General features: G+C 48.7%; 1 protein-coding gene and 1 long non-coding RNA gene across 3 annotated transcripts in view; one reads left to right on the forward strand and one right to left on the reverse strand.

Moving 5' to 3' along the window:
* Nucleotides 1-4,957, forward strand: part of LOC146401650 (uncharacterized) — a 35,587-nt gene extending 30,630 nt beyond the window's left edge. Inside the window, exon 3 of the long non-coding RNA XR_014810570.1 lies at nucleotides 875-4,957. This is a non-coding gene — a long non-coding RNA (uncharacterized LOC146401650). The remainder of the gene's footprint in view (nucleotides 1-874) is intronic.
* Nucleotides 1-6,224, reverse strand: part of CD276 (CD276 molecule) — a 30,364-nt gene extending 24,140 nt beyond the window's left edge. Inside the window, exon 1 of one of the 2 annotated variants that reach the window (XM_021099076.2) lies at nucleotides 6,144-6,224. The gene's annotated coding sequence lies outside the window, so the exon portion shown is untranslated. Of the gene's footprint in view, nucleotides 1-5,636 lie in introns of both variants that reach the window. The other variant, XM_084968844.1, reaches the window with a different exon arrangement.
* Between the last annotated feature and the right edge of the window lie 12,361 nt (nucleotides 6,225-18,585).

Genomic DNA, 18,585 nt, shown 5'->3' on the forward strand with positions numbered 1-18,585 from the left:
TCGATAAAGAGAGAGATGGATAGATGGATGTTTGTATATAGGAAAAGGGTCTGGAAGCTTAACAGTGAACCCAGCTGTGGGGCATGGGGATGAAGATAAGCATCTACTTCCACCTTCTAGTGGATACACTTCTATGACTTTGACAACGAGCATGTAAGTCTTTTGTATTAACAAAAGAAAAAAGGAACACAGAAACACCAAAGATTTAAGTGGGTTTTAGACCAGTGTTCCCCATTCACTTGCTAGGCTCCCTAGAGCAAGCCTATTGCCTTGCTGGGTCTCCTCACCCCTCTAAGGAAGGTCCTGGCCGTCTTTCTGTGCTATGACCATGATCACACGCTGGGCTGGTGTAGTCACATGAAGCTTCATGGATGAAGAGAGCCCTGGTGTTTCAGAAGATTACTTTAGAATCAGAGATACAGGTTCAAATCCAGACTCTGCCAGTTCCTAGCTACACGACTTTGGGAAAACATCGTCTTTGAGCTTCAGTTTGCTCATGTGTGAAATAAGAATGATAAACTCTACCCTCATAGGATGATTAGAGACTCAACTGAGCAAAATCATCTAGACTGACCTAGTTAGCATAGGTGCTCTATAAATGGTGGGAGCCTGGGGAAAGGGTAGAGGGGATCTCCAGAGTTCCCCGGGAATCCTGTTGGCCTTCCTTTTCCTGATAATGAGTCAGTTCAGACCTTTTGTGTTCAAGGCTGTCCACCGGGCACTGATCCCCAGCCCCGTGATCCCACCCAAGAGAAGAAATCAATGCTTCTCAAAGTGATTTCTGTGTGAGTCAAGACAGCAGTGTGTCATCAGGGCCAGCCCAGCAGTTTGGGGCCAGGGTTTTCTTGGCATCTGCGGCCTGCTTCCCTTACAGGTTTCGCAAGAACAAGGAAGAGGGAAAACAGGACAGAGTCAAGTCCCTGGCCTCCCCCAACCAGACATCCCCATGGAGACACTCTCTGCACACTGAAGTCGGGGCATGAGAACTGGAAGAAGCAAAACCAGAGAGAAGGCAGGCACCTCGATGGGGCTGAGAACATGGTGACTTGCTGCAGCAGCTGGCCTGCCTCTCATACCCTCTTCTGCCTTAGAGGCCACCACAGAATGAGTTGGCATCTTCCAGGGTTCAACAGCCACTTGACAAGGTAGCATGACACCATCTCAGAACTGGAAGTGTGTGCAGAGGCTACACATGCACATGGGTGCACACAGTAGGTGTACATACATACGTACATGTGTACGTACACACACACACACACACACACCATCAGAAGCACAGAACACTGAAAAAAGTGAAAGCCACACTGGGCTCAGAAGAGGCCTGGCCAGAAGAAAGGATTCAAAGGAGGGGAGTGGGGAGAGGAAGGGAGGGCATGAGAGAACATGAGACCAAATCAGAGGGTGGATCCCAGGTCAAGCTCTGGCAGGCTTGCGGCACACACATCTGCAGTCACTCATTCCCTGCTGAGCCCTGCTGGGTGCCCACTCTCTCTGGAAATCTCATCCCTTCCAGAAGCCTCTCCAGAATTCACTCAAGGAAGGGCCCACCTACTCCAGATGTGCTCCACCTAAACACCTCCCTGCCTTCACATTCTTTAGGTTTCTGCCCTGAAGGAGGTTCACCCTGACAGAATAACTCTGCAGCCCCTCTCCACCTAAGCACCAGCCCCTTTGGATCTCTAGGGATTCTTCCTTGGGAGCGTAGCAGCCTCCACCAGTCTTCAGAGCTTGAAGGCCTCTTGGAGTTCACCTGTCCAGTGCTCCTCTCCATGCCCACTGGACAGATGGGAATCTGGGCCCAATGGACAGATGGGAACCAAAGCCCACTGGACAGATGGGAACCTAGCCCCAGTGGACAGATGGGAACCTGGCCCCAATATTACAGATGGGAACCTGGGCCTAGAGAAGGCTGCCCAGGGGCCCACACTCAGTCATCAGTCACCATCAGAGGTGACTAAGAGCCAGTTCACATGTGCCCCTGGGCTTAGATTCCTCATCTGTTCAACGGAATCATCAGGCTGCCTTGCCTGCCCTGGGGTACAGCTTGGGCTCAGATACAGGCAGCCCTAGGTTCAGATGCTGACTCAGAAGACTTGCTAGACACATGATCAAGTATAAATGACTTAACCTTTTTGAGATTTGATTCCACATCCCTAAAAGGGGGGAGCAATCCTTACCCAAAGAGGTGCTGTGAGAATAAAATAAGATGACGTATAGAGAGGACTTAAGGAAAGCACTCAGCATCCAAACAGTGGTAACAATTATTCCTACTTTTATTGTCATTGCCATGACACAGAGACAAGGCCTTCTGGGATGCTCTGCACTGAACCTCCCCTTTGCCTCCCACCCACTCTCTCCAGCCAAGACCTCCTCTGCTAGGCTCTAAATCTAGATCCCTCGGACCTGAACTCTTTCTTTGACCCTCTTTCCATCTAGGACCCCACCAGCACCCCAGCTCCAAAGCAGCTAATGTACAGTTCAGCTCCATCTCTGCATCTGGCTCATCCCCAGTGGTCCTCTCCCCCTTCCTCCTCCCAGAAGCTAGGACACAGCCATCAAGGCCCTAATGCTGCTGCTGCTGCCACCACATCCCCCAGTACAAAGCCTCCCCTGCAAGCACACATTCCAGGGTCTCTCCCCTGGAAGGCCCAGTTCCCAGGAGCCTGTGTTGACTTTAGGATGACCTGGGAGCCTCGCCTCCCAGAGGTGGTATCTCTCCCTTCTCCAAGGCTCCCAGCAAAAAGTGTTTCTCCATCCCCACTCCCAGCAGGTACCCTGCAGCCTACCCCTCCTAAGCCTCGGGGAGGCTAAAGGCCCAAAGCATGAGGGGTATGGAGGGTGCACCCATTCTCTGGACCACAAGGAGACTGAGGAATAATGGGGGTAGCTGGCCAGGAGCACTGGTGAGAACTGGAGGGTATAGGAGTGACTCCTGGAAGGCACGAGTGGGCTGAGGACCAGACCTCTTGAAGAGTTAGAACTCTTGCAGTGGTCCTGACTGGGCTGCAAGGACACTTAGTCTGAGAAACCCAGCTGAGGCCTGCCCTCTCCACAGCTTCCCAAATGAATCCTTTCTGCCTCACTGTGGGGACACTTAGCACATCTTGCGAGACTCCAGAATGACAGGTAAATCCTGTGCCTGCCTCCAGGATGGCACAAAGATCCAGGTCTGGAGACAGACAGCATCCTAGCTCCAGCATTTGCCAGCTGTGTGTCTTTGGGCATGTGACTCTCCCTTTCAAGGCCCTGGTCCCCCCATCTATGAAAGGAGCTAATGATACCCTACCTCATAGGACTGCTATGACGATTAAATGAGATGCCATCTATTAAGCATCCGCACAGCCCCACCCTCAAAACCTGAAAACCCAATGCTACTATCTGGAACCTCATACTGCAGGGGTGGCAGAACTGGGGGTGGCAGGCGAGGGTTACATAAAGCACATGTGGCCCTCTCTCAGATGTTTGATCCATTCTGGGCCAACAAAACCAAAAGAAATTTCTCAAAGATCACATGGACCAGTCCCCACCCTCTTTGCCCTCCCCCAGGACCTGACTATGCCTTTACTATTTTGCTGGTGGACCTCCCTGCCGTTCCTGCCCTGGGGAGGGGGTGGGAAAGGGCAGCAATGGAAGTGGCCACCCACTCAGAGGATATGCTCATGGGCAGTGACATCATTCTGCCCTGCGTCCTCCTCCCTTGACCCCATGACTCAGAGCCACAGGCTCAGGCCCTCCGTGGTTGTAATATAGGCTATTGGATGTGGGTCATTTTTCTTCACATAGTCCAAACACTGTATGTCCAACCAAGAAGCAGCCTGCGACAGGCCAGACACATTCTACAACACTTTCTAGAAGTCTCTATGGGTGTATGGAATCCCAACTCATGGCCCTATGCTCACGCTGTGTGTCTGACCCCAAACAGTAATGCCCAGCTCAGCATCAAAACAAAATCCTGCTCTAAAGAGTGGAGATTGATGACTCTAGAAAAGGTTCAGTTTAAGAATGGAGGAATTCCCACAGGAAAGGTCAAAAGTCAGCCTCAGCAGAATAAGGACACAGCCTCCTCAGAAAGGACAACACTTCCACAACTGTCCTTCCCACAAACATTCAAGCACCCAACCTGGCTGTCAGGCACCTGAGTGTCTCAGACATTCAGCCAAACTGCTTCCATCAGGTGCCTGGGCAGAGCTGCAGAGGGCCAAGGACAGAAGGAAAAGCAGAACCCCTTCTCACCCTTGGGCTTGTTTTAATGCAGGCTTCCCATCTCTAACAAACAAGCTGGATGGTCTGATTTCTTGGAACAGGGGAGTCTGGAGTGAATTGAAATGCTCTCTGAAAGCAGGCAGGAGAAACCACCAATGATGTCATTGGACAGAGAAAAGAACTCCAAAATCAGTCATGGGACCAATACAAGCACCGCTAAAGCCATTTAGTGCAAAGCTCACTCCCTCCAGAGTCCCCCTGCTGTGTAAGCCCTTAGTACAAAAGCTGATGTTCTCAGTGCTGGTCCGAAGCCACAAAGGAAAACTTCCCTGATGCCAGGAGTGTCCTGATATCAGACTCTGGTGTAAGTAATACTGGAGAGAAAGATTTCCATGCTCAGTGGTTAATATAAGTCTTAATGCTTAATCTCAGGAACTCCATATATCAGGGAAATGTATTCACCCGAAATATTCCCTTTTCCAAAAGAGCTGGAAATCTGAGCCACCACTCCTACCCTCAGCCTCAGAGCCCTCCACCCTTCCTGCCACTCAGATCAGCCCAACCCACTGGACATGTATAGACTTCAATTTCAAGTTTAGATGCGAATTTCCATCAGCGTCCAAAAGCACCCATCTATGTGCAGGCCCCCAAAATACAAGGAAGGCTGCACAGCATCAGATTTCCTAGGGACTTCTGGGAGGCCAGAGAGAATCAAAGAGGAGGCTGAACTAAATAAAGAACTCTCTTAAAAACAGAACAGCTTCATTACTTTCTAATAAAGACGCTAACTGCTAAAGACAGGCATGAAAGAAAAGGACCTGGGGCCTTAATTTAACGATAAAATCAGACTCATTTACAATTATCCACGTCCAATTTGAAGGTAAGTAGTTTTTCTCAATTAAGTCAAACAAACCCTCCTAACTCCCCGATCTTTTTTGCTTTCTTATTTGCTTAATATTTTCCTCAATGATAGATCCCATATCTGAGTCATCCATCACGCATTTCTCATTAGGGCAGGTCTGGCTTAGAAATAAATCCCCTTTTCTGGCAGTTCACTGCCTTAGGCCCCCAAACTTGCCAAATCGCTAGCTAAGCAGTGGTTGAGAACTTGGTCACCCTGGGATTCAATCCCCTCCCCCCCAAGTGTGCCCCCACCTTGGGTCCCTACCTTCCCTCTGTCATTTTCTCCTTCTCCATCCTACCCCACCCACCATCTCCCTGAGATTTCTCAAGCCCAAACCCCTCATCCCTGCTCCCTCGTGTTCTGCCTCCCACCCTCAACACCTATTCACCCCTTCACCCAGGCCAGTTGCATGTCCTCAGAATCCGTCCCCCTCATGCCCACTGCTGCTTGGAGAAGTCCTCCAGTTACCCACTCCTTTATCCTTCCGGGCCAAGCAGGGCGGATCCTCCTCCCGTTTCTAACCACTCACCCTCCCTTCCCTGGCAGCTCCCCCTCCTCAGAGCCGGTGGTCAGGTCGGGGTGTTTTCCTTTGCAGGGCCCCCCAGGAGTCTGCTTCCCTCTGAGCTCCAGCTAGCGGCTTCATGAAGCTTTCCAGAATCATCCACACAATGACAGATCTGCCTCTATTTGCCCTGTACACCCAAGGCCTTCACGATCACAGCCACCCGCCCAGCCTCCTCCAGCGGCTTCCTGGGTGAAGGCAGGTCCCACGATGTTCCAGGCCCGGCTGGCCAGAGGGGAGGGGAGGCAAGGCAGGGAGCGGGATGGGATTCCGGCAGCCCCCGGCCACCTCTGGGCCCTAGAGCCGGGGTCCTCCCGTGCCCCGAGGAGAGACCTGGGGTGGGGGCGCCCCGCGAGGTAGGGGGAATCACCGCCCGCTCTATCAGCAGGATCGCTGCTCCGCGGCCCGGGGCCGGACTAGGCTGCAGACAAAGGCCGCCCTGACCCGCGCGGGGCCCGCCACGCAAGCACTCACCGCGCCGCGCCGACTCCCGGGACTCGGGGACGCGGCGGAGCGCTGCCGAGTCGCTGCCGCTGTTGCCGCCGCCGCCGCAAGGCCGAGCCCGAATGGGGGTCGGGGGCGGCCCCCGGGAGTCCGAGGGGCGGGGCAGGCTGGAGGAAGCCGCGGGCCCGGAAAGGCCGCCCGGGTGAGCCCCAGAGGCCGGATTGGCCCCGCAGCGGTGGTTTGGGGCAAAGGCTTGAGCCCGCCCGCTGGGCAGGGCACCCGGCCGGGACCCGCCCCTGATCCGGGTCCGGGCCCGCGCGGGAGCTCGGGTGAAAGGGGGCGCTGATTGCATCTCAGCCCATCCCCCACCCTCCCAAGGAGCGAAGTTTATTTTCTGCAAGGAGGACAGGTGAATGGTCACTGACCACCCTGACTCCCCCTCCAGGCCACAGGCGGCAGAGCCGGAGCTCAGATCTGGCTGTCTTGACCCCCAGTCCAGTGTTCTCCGCCCCGCTCCAGCGTTAGCCGGGTACCTCGGCCTGGAAAGGGTTAACTCGACTGTGCGGCGTTGGGAGCTGCAAGGAGCTCTCTATAAATACAGTGTGTCGTGGGCGCCTGAGCCAACCACAAGGTAATTTCCACTGAGCTGGTTTTCCTCTCTTCCTTCCACCCACGGCCACCGGGCCAGCCCTGCCCCCAGCCCCATGCCAGGCTAGTGGCCAGCACAGGCTCCAAAAGGGGGAGCCCCTCTGACACGCGTAACCTGGGGCTCTGTCCTTACAGAACCCAGCTCCAGCCTGGGAGGAGATGGGGGCTCAGACTTGGACCTTACCTGGGAGGAGATGGGAGTCAGGCCTTGCCTTGGCACAGCCTGCCCTGGCACCTGTTCTCCATCAGTGACAGATAGTAACAGCTAAAGTGTGGCAGGCCTCTGTGGGCCACGATGGAGGTCAGGAGCTTTCTGTGTGGGATCTCGTTAAATCCTCACATCACCCCAACCAGGTAGATAATATTGTCTCCATTTCACAGGTGAGAAGGCAGACTCAGAAGAATAAAGGGACTCTAAAGTTGTGCTGCAGCCGGGCCCACCACCAAGGGGCTGCAGCAATGTGGGAAAGGGCTTAGGAAATATGTGTGACCACGTGGGCATCTCTGCATGTTAGCCACTCTTTTAAGCTCTTTACCATTTTTTTCTCATTTCATCTTCACAACTCAGTGAGGTAAATATTAGTTAACTTACTTAAGGATATCCAAGCATTAAGTGAAGGAACCAAGATTTGCTCCCCTCCCCTTGAATTTAAGTGCTGAATTCAAAATTAATTGTGGTGGGGGTGGTAGCAGTGATGCATGGGTATGTGTATTTTTGTCTAAGTGCACATGTGTTTCTGAATGTAAACGTGATAGCAGCTGTGTCTGTATGACTGCTCGTAGGGATCTGGCAGAGAATGGGGCAATCAAGGCCAGACCATCTAGTCCAGAGTCCCTGAAGGTCATCAGACTCCCCTCCAGTCCACGCTGTCAGCCCCTGGCCTCACAGATCTCAGGATGAGTAGCCCCTACTAGGCCCTGAAACCTGGAGAAGAAGCATCCTGGGGGAGAGGTGTCCCTGAGCGGAGAGACCCAGGAGCCCTGCAGCATTTGAACTAATCTAGAGGAATTTGCCTCACCCAAGAGTCAGTCCCGTGCCTTGGCTCTGCAGTGATGACACAGGTCTTGTCCCAGAGGACTTACAATCTGGCAGGGAAGGCACGACTCAGCTGTGAAGGAGACTGAAGGAACAGCATGGGACAGTTTATATTTGGGAGGAGGATTTTATGGTAATTGCTTGAGAGAATAGGTCGGGAGGGAAGGAAATGATATTGGCTCTTATTTCTGGAAGCATTGGCTTAAGAGGATGTTGATTCCCCCTAGAAAGGGCAAACAATGCAGGCAGGGGATAGACAGTGTGTCTGTAGGACAGGCTCAGCTGTGACTCAGATACTTGGCCCTGGACACAAACAGCTAGAGTGACCATCCCAGCACACCAGAATCTCCTCAAGTCAGAGAATGTTTGTTCTATGCCTAGTTTAAAATACACCTTTCCTCAGACTCCCTTGCAGCTAGAGGTGGTCACATGATCTAATGGGGCCAATGACGTGGAAGTGAAACCCACCGGTGGGGCTTTAAGGAAAGCCCTTTGTTAAAGGAGCTGGTTGACACTATAGAAAACCGCATGTTGATTCCTCAAAAAACTATAAATAGAATTACCATAGGATCCAACAGTTCTACTTCTGGGTATATCCAAAAGAACAGAAATTAGGGTCTCAGAGATATTTCTACACCCATGTTCATAACAGCATTATTCACAATAGCCAAAAGGTGGAAACAATACAAGTTTCCAATCAATGGATAAATAAATGTAGAAACTGTGTATAACAGCATATTATTCAGCCTTAAAAAGGAAGGAAATTCTGACACCAGCAACAACATGGATGTATCTTGCAGACATTATGCTAAGTGAAAAAAGCCAGCCACAGAAAGACAAGTATTGGATGAATCCACTGATATATGAGGTACCTAGAATAGTCAAACTCATAGAGAAGAAAGTAGAATGGTGGTTGCCGGGGACTGAGAGAAGGAAATGAAGGGTTATTGTTTAATGGATATAGAGTTTCAGTTTTGCAAGGTAAAAAGAGGCTGGAGGAGTTCCCTGGTGGCACAATGTGTTAAAGAGCCAGCATTGTCACTGCTGTGGTTTCGGTCACTGCTGTGACCCAGGTTCAATACCTGGCCTAGAGCTTCCACATGCCTTAGGAGTGACCAAAAAAAAAAAAAAAAAAAAAAGAGAGAGAGACTGGAGATTGATTGGACAACAATGTGAATGTACTTACTACTGAACCGTACACTTAAAAAGGCTAAGATAAATTTTGTGTTATATATATTTCACCACAATTTTAAAAGTTTAAAACAGCAGGCTTAGTTGGCATGAGCCTTTGCCTTTTGCCTCTCATTCTCCTTTCTCTTTGCGCCTTAAGTGCAGCAAGACAGTAAAGCAGCCATCTTGCATGAGGACAAAAGCTAAGCAAGAGTGGCAGAGGAGAAAGTCAGGAGAAGCCTGATTCCTAAAGGTACTGAGAAGCTGCTACTCAGTCCCAGACTGCTTCCAGCTCTTGGCCTGGCCCTTGAGTTGCCATTGTTCATTCAGGATTGATGGGGGAGGAACTGTGACCCTCCACATTCGTATCCTCCCCAGGCTACTTGGAAGGAAGGGCAAACCACCATTCTGGCAAAGGGATGGGGGGTTCTGACCCTCTTATTTACTCTCTCCCAAACTCAGAAATTCTGAGTTCATGGTGAAATTCAGAAACAATTTCCTTTTCCTTCCTCTTGTTTTTCCTTTTTCCTTCTTTTCTTTCTTTTTTTTTTTCTTTCTTTTTTTCTTTTTCTTTTTTTGGTCTTTTTGTCTTTTTAGGGCTGCACTTGCAGCATATGGAGGTTCCCAGGCTAGATCCGAGCCGCATCTGTGACCTACACCAGAGCTAATGGCAACGCTGGATCCTTAACCCACTGAGCAAGGCCAGGGATTGAACCCACAACCTCATGGTTCCTAGTCAGATTTGTTTCTGCTGCACCATGATGGGAACCCCTGTTTTTCCTTTTTCTTATAGCAGCCACTCTTGTGGCATGTGGAAGTTCCTGGGCTTGGGGTCAAATTGGAGCTGGGCCTATGCCACAGCCAAGGCAACACCAAATCTGAGCCACATTTGTAAACTATGCTGCCACTTGAGGCAGCACTTGATCCTTAACCACTGAGAGAGGCCAGGGATCAAACCCGCATCCTCACAGAGATGACATTGTGTCCTTAACCCACTGAGTCACAATGAAAACTCCCCTTTTCCCTCCTTTGACGTTAAAAGAACAAGTGTCTCCCTTATCTGTTTGAATACACTTCAATCCAGCAACTGTTTTCCTTAACCCAGCTTTAAAGTGGGGACTATACAGATGTTTCTGGCTCTTCAGAGCAGCTAAGCTGTCCACCTCTAAGAAAGCAGCTCATTGACCTGCCTCATCTAAGAATGATACTCAGAATCTTTCTATAAGAGAGAAAAATCAATTCTTGGCAACCCTTTTGGGTATTTTTTCCTAGGATCCCTGCAAAAGCAGTATCTTGGCTCTGGCCTCCCTCCACTCAGGCTTTTTGTCCCATATTACCCCCTGAGTGGTCTGAATTTTCAGGCCTCAAGTCCTTGATGTCTTGGCAAAGGCCGTATCCCCCAACCCGTCCTGCCCACTCATTTAGGGCTCCCTGGGCTGCCATCTGGAGCTAGCCGGCCAGCCAGCCCAGACTATCTAAGGCAACCACATTTCCCTAAGTGAGCAGATCCAGTGTAGCGTTGAATATGGTGCATGGCGACTACTACAGGTTCCTGCTTTCGAGTTTTGTATTCCTGGTAATTAAGTGTTGAAATAGACTTCAGGTGTCTGGACCCAAATACTTTCAGCTGGCAGCTTCCGGCTGCCAAATAACAGGAGCAGTTTGAAAAAAGAGAGGAACTGGAGTTCCCATTGTGGTGCAATAGGATCCAAGGGCCATGTTTCTGGAGCTCTGGGACATAGGTTCGATCCCTGGCCTCACACAGTGGGTTAAGGATACAGCGTTGCTGCAGCTGCATCATGGGTCCAAAATGTGGCTTGAATTTGATCCCTGGCCCAGGAATGCCATATGCCCATGGGGTGGCCAAAAAAAGAAAAAAAAGAGAGAGAGAGAGAAAGAAACTGATCTTCCGGGGAGGATCATCAGGAACAGTTTATCCTCACCCCTAACACACACTGCAAAATAACAAAACATCCCCTAACTAGGCCTGTATAACTAGCTGCCTTCATCCCACCCAGCATTGTTTCTTCATTATCTGTCCCTGATGGAACCATTCAGCCCCCTTCCCCTTGCCTCTTCCTTCTCCATAGCGCAGCTGACAGCACCCCCACTCCCAGGGATCCATCTCAGAGTCTGTGTCCCGCTGCGGGAGGGTCCCCATGGTCCTCCCATGAAGGGTTGTGCCAGAATTAAAGAACAAAACAAGAACATAAAAACTGCTCCATGATACCAAGGGAACTCTGTCATCATACTGGAAGTTTTGTTTTGTTTTAAGGGCCACACCCTCGGCATGTGGAAGTTCCCAGGCTAGGGGTCAGTTTGGAGCTGCAGCTGCCAGCCTACAGCCACAGCCACAGCCACACCTGCCACCTAAACTATAGCTGATGGCAACGTTGGATGCTTAACCCACGGAGTGAGGCCAGGGATCAAACCCACATCCTCATGGATACCGGTCAGGTTCATTTCCACTGAGCCACAATGGGAAGTTGTTTTTACCTAATTAATGGCTTCGAATCATGTTCAAATAGTTGAGTTATCAGCACTTGTAGGACCCTGAGAGAAGGTGCCTCCTTCAATTTTACAACAGAGGTGCCTCCTTTACGGCATCCTCTCACTGGCCTTAATCTTAGGTTTAGCTTGTGGCAGACTCAGAGAAGCAAGCACAGAACGGGACAACAAAGTGTCCCAAATGGAAGAATAAGGCATGGAGAACAAGAGGTCCAGCATCCAAAGTCAGCAGTGGAGACCCCGTAAGGAAGACAGTGGATAAACTGTCTTTCAAGTGGATGAACCATTTGAAACCCGGAACCAACCTCAATCCAGGTGCTGAATCGTAAGTACTATTATTGCTGTTTTTAGCCACAGGTTCTTATGACGGTCATTTGTTTTTAGTTGGACTTGAGACATTGTGCTTGGGTGTCTTCACAACATCTTACCATAGTCCCAGCCCTGGTGGGGACATTACAGTCCCAGTGCGGAGAACAATCTATTCGTTCCTCCTTGATGGGTTGTTCTTAATCTGCCGGTTCCTCATGTCAGTCCCTAATTTCTGGGGCAAGATTGACTGTAAATTTAGACCCCCTTTCCCTGCCTATCTTCTCTCAGCCCACTGTCCTTCTCTTTGGGAGAAATACAGTGTGTGTTGGAAGAAACCTCTCTTGGACCATGTCATGACCATTGCTAGGTCTCCACTTGGGTCCCTGATCCTGGAGAAAACAACCAGAGTCAAGCTGTGCAAGCTGGGGTGTCTCTAGTCAGTGACCAAGGTTCAGTCCTCTTACAGGTTCCCTCCCTCCCTGCTTCTTCCCACTGGTTGGAAACCAAGCTTTCTTCCTTCCCACTAGCCCACTTTGCCCATGGTTCGTGCATCAGATGTGGGGTATTATTTCTTATTGGCTTAACTACTTTTTCCACGTTTGTGGCTAGCAGTTGCCAATGAATACAATCTTGCATTTGTTTTCATAAAACAGGACTTTCAGCACAATAACATAGTTGGCATCTAGAATCCTTTCCTCATTTTTCATGATGAGATCATCACAAACACAACTTCTAAAGAAATTACTACAAGCAGACTTTCCAAGGAAACCTGACACCTCCACAGACAAATGGTGATGGATCCTGGGTTTCCAGGAGGGAACTTCAGCAGCAGCAATGACTCTCCACTCAGGGAGATGTGTGGCTACCCCTAATTACGACCCCAGCCACTAGATTCCTCCCCTCACCCTAGAAATTCTCCCATCAGTTCTTCATCCTTCTGTTGGGGTCAGCACTGCTGTCAAAATGTGGTTCGTTTCCATCAGTCCACATCCTCCACACTCTGTAAATACTCACACAGCCCCATTCCCTCCCCTCAGGGGAAGGGAGTCTATCAGAAGTGGGTCTCTCAAACTGGATAAATCCAATTACTTCCTTCTCTAAGTCCCCATAAAGGTGCAGGTGCCGATTTCAACCCTGACCTGATCTGACATTCCCTGCCCACTGTGTTCTCTGCTTGTCACATGCCGTGTCTCCACAGGCATTTTGAGAGCTCCCTTGGAGCAGGAACCCAGGCTCACTCTTCTCCAGGTTCCTTCTCCATGCTCCTTCAAAGTCCCACATGTTGTGGCTGAAAGAAAACGAACTCTGGAGTGAATGTCTTATCCCTGGCTGGCAGGACTGGGATGTAGACAGTACCGAAGGCTGGAAACCAGGACACCGGGGCTTACCTCCCAGTCCTGCCAAGGACTAGCCATATGGCTAGGGTATGTGGGTCCGTTGTTCAGGGTCTCTGCCTCCTTTTCCTCTAAAAGAATCCTCCTGGGCTTCCCCGCAGCTGGACGTTTCTCACTGAGAGCTGCAAAAAGATTCCTTTCTAGACCCTGGGGCAGATGGGACTGATGAAGCAGGACATCCGACCGTCATGGACAAGTGGTCGGCTAAACCAAGAAGGAACTAAGTTTGCCTCCAACTTCCTTGTTCTTATTTGTTTGTTTGTTTTTTTCAAATTCTTCCCTCCCTTGATGACTTTAGCACTTGCTACCCCGAGCCCCCTCCTGGTGAGAGATGGAAGGGCAGCTGAAGAGGGCTTCAGTCCTCACCTCACCCTAGATCTGCAAGGATGCTCCCTGAGCTTGGAGCTAGAGGAGGAAGCGGGCGGGGTGGAGGAGAAAGCGGTGTGTGCTGGGGCTGTGGAGATCAGAGAAGGGTTCCCAAAGGAGGTGGGCTTAGAGCTGACCTTGAAAGAGGGGAAGAATTTGACAAGTGAACCTCATCAGGGTCCTGCCCAGGCCTGGCACATCTCCAAGACAATGCAGGTTGGGACCACCTTGATCTGATTACCCTACTGGTGTGCCTCATGGGTTTGAGAGGAGGAAAGGGGTCAGGTGATGGAGGCAGAAGGGGAAAAAACCCTTGAAAAGGGCAGAGCTGGGAGGGAAGACGGAGCACCTGGGCCCACATACTTGCCCCCCCGCCCTCTGGTGCTGTGGGTGATGGGTGGCTGTTCCTGTTGAGGCAGCATCACCTATGCAAGGACATCACTCTAGTCATTCTGCCTTTGTCCTGAGGTCAGTCTGTTTACTCTCTCTCCTGATTGATTCTCTTTCTTGAAGCTTTTTCCACTTCTAGAACACTCTGCAGTCTTACTTTTCATCTCACGGGCTGTTCCTTCTAGTCTTCTATGTCAGATGCTTCTCTTCTCCCCAACCCCTGAGTTCTAGGGAACCCCAGGACTTAGTGCTCAGAACCCTTTTCTTCTGGGTCTACACCCCCCGCCCCTGATCATCTCATCTCTTTATAGCCTGTCTGTGCTCCAAGAACTCTCTGGTGCAAAGCTTCAGCGTGGACTGTGTCTTGAATTGTCTATTTCCAGCTGCCTGCTTGACATCTCTATTTGTCTCCAGTCAAATTCATGATTTCCACTACCCAATCTTACCACCAGTGAAACAAAATAAAGTCATTTCTCCGGCAGCCTTCCCCAACTCAGATGACAGCAATGCCATTCTTCCAATAGCTTAGGCCAGAAATCTTACAGTTGTCTTTGATTTTCTAATCCTTGCAAACCCAGTTCACCAATCTTACTGGAGCTACCTTTAGATATATTCAGAACCAGATGAACTTTTTTTTTTTTTTTTTAAGGAGTTCCTGTCATGGCTTAGTGGAAACGAACCTGACTAGGATCCATGAGCTCTGGCCTCGTTCAGTGGGTTAAGGATCCGATGTTGCCATGAGCTGTGGTGTAGGTCGCAGATGCAGCTCAGATCTGGCGTGGCTGTGGCTGTGGCTGTGGTGTAGGTGCCTAGAGATCTCTGAGAAGGCAGAAAGGGACAAGATTCGGAGCCTAGAGAGAACCACTCCTTCCTTGGGCTGGAGGAAAGAAGTTGATGATGGGGTGATAAGGATGAGAGATGGGAAATCAGTGGAGGCCCCATCGAAGGCTCCATTTTTTTTTTTTTTTCCTGTGAAGTAGAAGACAGAGCAAGGAAAGTGAGTGAGTGAAGCCTGAGAAGAGAGTAAAGATTTGGGTCAGTGGTAATGAGCATGGGAGAGACTGATCCTCTGGGACACCAGCATGGCTTTTAAACAGTGATGGAGGATCATGGTTTAGAACAGCAATAATGGCATATCCTCTTCCCCCTCATCTGTTTTGGGGGTTGCAGACAAAAATCATAATAGGACAGAGAGCTGCTCTGAGGAGGCAGGAATCCAGGTCTCCAAGTTCAGAGTCTATGCCTTGTCTTGCTGCCCCACCATGGCTGAAGCCACTGGACCCCAGCTCCTCCCTAACATCTGGCCTCCTCATGACTGTAATTCAACCCGAGTGTGGCAGAACAGGTTCCTGGGATTAGCATGCAGGAAGTTTATTTTATTTTTTATTTTTTTGCTTTTTAGGGCCACACCTGCAATATATGGAAGTTCCCAGGCTAGGGGTTGAACTGGAGCTGCATCTGCCAGCCTGCACCACAGCCACAGCAATGCCTGATCTGAGCTACATCTGTGACCTACAACACAGCTCATGGCAACGCCAGATCCTTAACCATCAAGTGAGGCCAGGGATTGAACCTGCGTCCTCATGGATACTAGTCAGATTCATTGGCTCTGAGCCATGATGGGAACTCTGTGGGAGTTTTTTAAATTAATTTTTTTTTACTATGTTGGTTTACAATGTTCTGTCGATTTCTGCTGTACCACAAAGTGACATTCTTTTTCTCACATTATCTTCCATTATGTTCCATCACTAGTGATTGGATATAGTCTCCTGTGTTATATAGCAGGATCTCATTGCTTATCCACTCCAAATGAGATAGTTTGCAACTACTAACCCCAAACTCCCAGTCCATCCCACTGCCTCTCCCTCCCCCTTGGCAACCGCAAGTCTGTTCTCCATGTCCATGAGTTTGTTTTTTCTCTAGATAGGTTCATTTGTGCCATATATTAGATTCCAGATATGTGATATCATATGGTGTCTTTCTCATTCTGACTTACTTAGTATGAGAGTCTGTAGTTCCATCCATGTTGCTGCAAATGGCATTATTTTGTTCTTTTTAGTGACTGAGTAGTATTCCATTGTATATGTGCACCAGTGGCATTATTTTGTTCTTTTTTATGGCTGGATAGTATTCCATTGTTTATATGTACCACATCTTCTTAATCCATTCCTCTGTCAATGGACATGTAGGTTGTTTCCATGTCTTGCCTATTGTGAATAGTGCTGCAGTGAACACAGGAGTGCATGTATCTTTCTCAATGAAAGTTTTGTCCAGATATATGTCCATGAGTGGGATTGCTGGATCATATGATAGTTCTATATTTAGTTTTCTGAGGAACCTCCACAGTGTTTTCCATAGTGGTTGTACCAGTTTACATTCCCACCAACAGTGAAGGAAGGTAGGTACCCTTTTCTCCACACCCTCTCTAGCATTTGTTATTTGTGGACTTACTAATTATGGCCATTCTGACCAGTGTGAAGTGGTACCTCACTATAGTTTTGATTTTCATTTCTCTAATAATTAGTGACATTGAGCATTTTTTCATGTGCTTGTTAGCCATCTGTATGTCTTCTTTGGAGAAATGTCTATTCAGGTCTTCTGCCCATTTTTCAGTTGGGTTGTTGGGTTTTTTTGATGTTGAGTTGTATGAGTTGTTGGTATACTTTGGAGATTAAGCCCTTGTCAGTTGCATTGTTTGAAACTATTTTCTCCCATTCCATAGGCTGTCTTTTTTTTTTTAATGGTTTCCTTTGCTGTGCAAAAGCTTGTAAGTTTGATTAGGTCTCATTGGTTTATTTTTTTTATTTTTTAAATTTTTTTATTACTCAATGAATTTGTTACATTTATAGTTGTACAATGATCATCACAATCCAATTTTATAGTATTTCCATCCCACAACCCCAGCACATCCCCCCACCCCCCAAACTGTCTTCTTTGGAAACCATAAGTTTTTCAAAATCCGTGAGTCAGTATCTGTTTTGCAAAGAAGTTCATTGTGTCCTTTTTTCAGATTCCACATGTAAGTGATAGCATTTGATGTTGGTATCTCATTGTCTGACTGACTTCACTCAGCATGATAATTTCTAGGTCCCTCCATGTTGCTAAAAATGCTGGTATTTTGTTCATTGTAATGGCTGAGTAGTATTCAGTTGTGTATATGTACCACATCTTCTTGATCCACTCCTCTGTTGATAGACATTTAGGTTGTTTCCATGTCTTGGCTAGTGCAAATAGTGCTGCAATGAACATTGGAGTACATGTGTCTTTTCGAGTCATGGTTTTCTCTGGATAGATGCCCAGGAATGGGATTGCTGGATCAAATGGTAGTTCTATTTTTAGTTTTCTGAGGAATCTCCACACTGTTTTCCACAGTGGTTGCACCAATTTACAATCCCAACAACAGTGTAATAGGGTTCTTTTTTCTCCACATCATCTCCAGCACTTATTGTTTGTAGACTTTTTGCTGATGGCCATTCTGGCTGGTGTAAGGTGGTAGGTACCTCATAGTGGTTTTGATTTGCATTTCTCTAATAATGAGAGATGTTGAACATCTTTTCATGTGATTTTTGACCGTCTGTATTCTTCTTTGGAGATTTGTCTATTCAGGTCTTCTGTCCATTTTTCAATTGGGTTGTTGGGTTTTTTTTTTTTTTTATATTGAGTTGTATGAGTTGTTGGTATACTTTGGAGATTAAGCCCTTGTCGGCTGCATCATTTGAAACTATTTTCTCCCATTCCATAGGCAGACTTCCACATGGGAATAAGGGGCCTTGGGTTCTAATCCTAGATCAGCTATTGACTCACCATGTGACATCAGGCAAGTCTCTGACCTCTCTTGGCCTCAGCTTCTCCATATGCCTATGAGGTCCTTGACCAATAGTCTATGGCCTTACCTGGTTAAAATCATGGGTAGCAAGGAGTGAAACTTGTCTGTGCCTCATGCTTGGACCTCAAAGGCCACTCCCCACCCCAGCCCCCTCACTTCTAGAGCTGTCAGGCTCAGGTGTTTACCAGCAGGGATCACAGGCTGAATAATTTTATACAAGGCCAAGGTTAGATTTAGAAAGGAGTGAGCACCCTGTTACTCCTTCCAGCTCACCCCAAGCCTCCTTAGAGCAGATTTTATCTCTTCCCAGAAGTATTCATGATCTCTGCCTCAGCAAAGAGACCCCACTGAGTATTCAATAGGCAAAATATTTGGAGGTCATTCAGGTTATCACCCCCCTGTTTGTTTTCCAGCATCACAGATCACACGGAGAAACCCCTATCTCCTAGGAAGTTAGAATCTCACATTAGTCATTAACAACTCCTGGGGGCAATAGGGACTTTGAAAGACCAGAGTGCAAGATAAAAGTAATTTGGAAGCCTGCTTTTGCTTTGGGAACAATAAGAAATCCTTCAGTTATCCCCCACTCCATGCATCTCACCCCTGCCACCAGGTTTACATTTCTCTGGAGCATCCTCTGTTCACCTAGCTCAGCTGCTCATTTCTGGAATTGTTTTGGTAGGTGGTTTTATGCTTTTCTTTTAAGAGGCAACAGTCTTCATTTCTCAGATCTCCATTTCACCTCCTGACTACTCATGAGCAGAGTGTGAGATTAGGGAGAATGTGGTGCCCCTGCCCACATTTCTGAACTAATGTGGAATGTCA

This window comes from Sus scrofa, chromosome 7 (genome assembly GCF_054392235.1).
Source record: "Sus scrofa isolate SSC_HxYL_T2T_F1_AM1 chromosome 7, Sscrofa_HxYL_maternal_Yorkshire_Landrace_v2.0, whole genome shotgun sequence".
NCBI lineage: Eukaryota > Metazoa > Chordata > Mammalia > Artiodactyla > Suidae > Sus > Sus scrofa.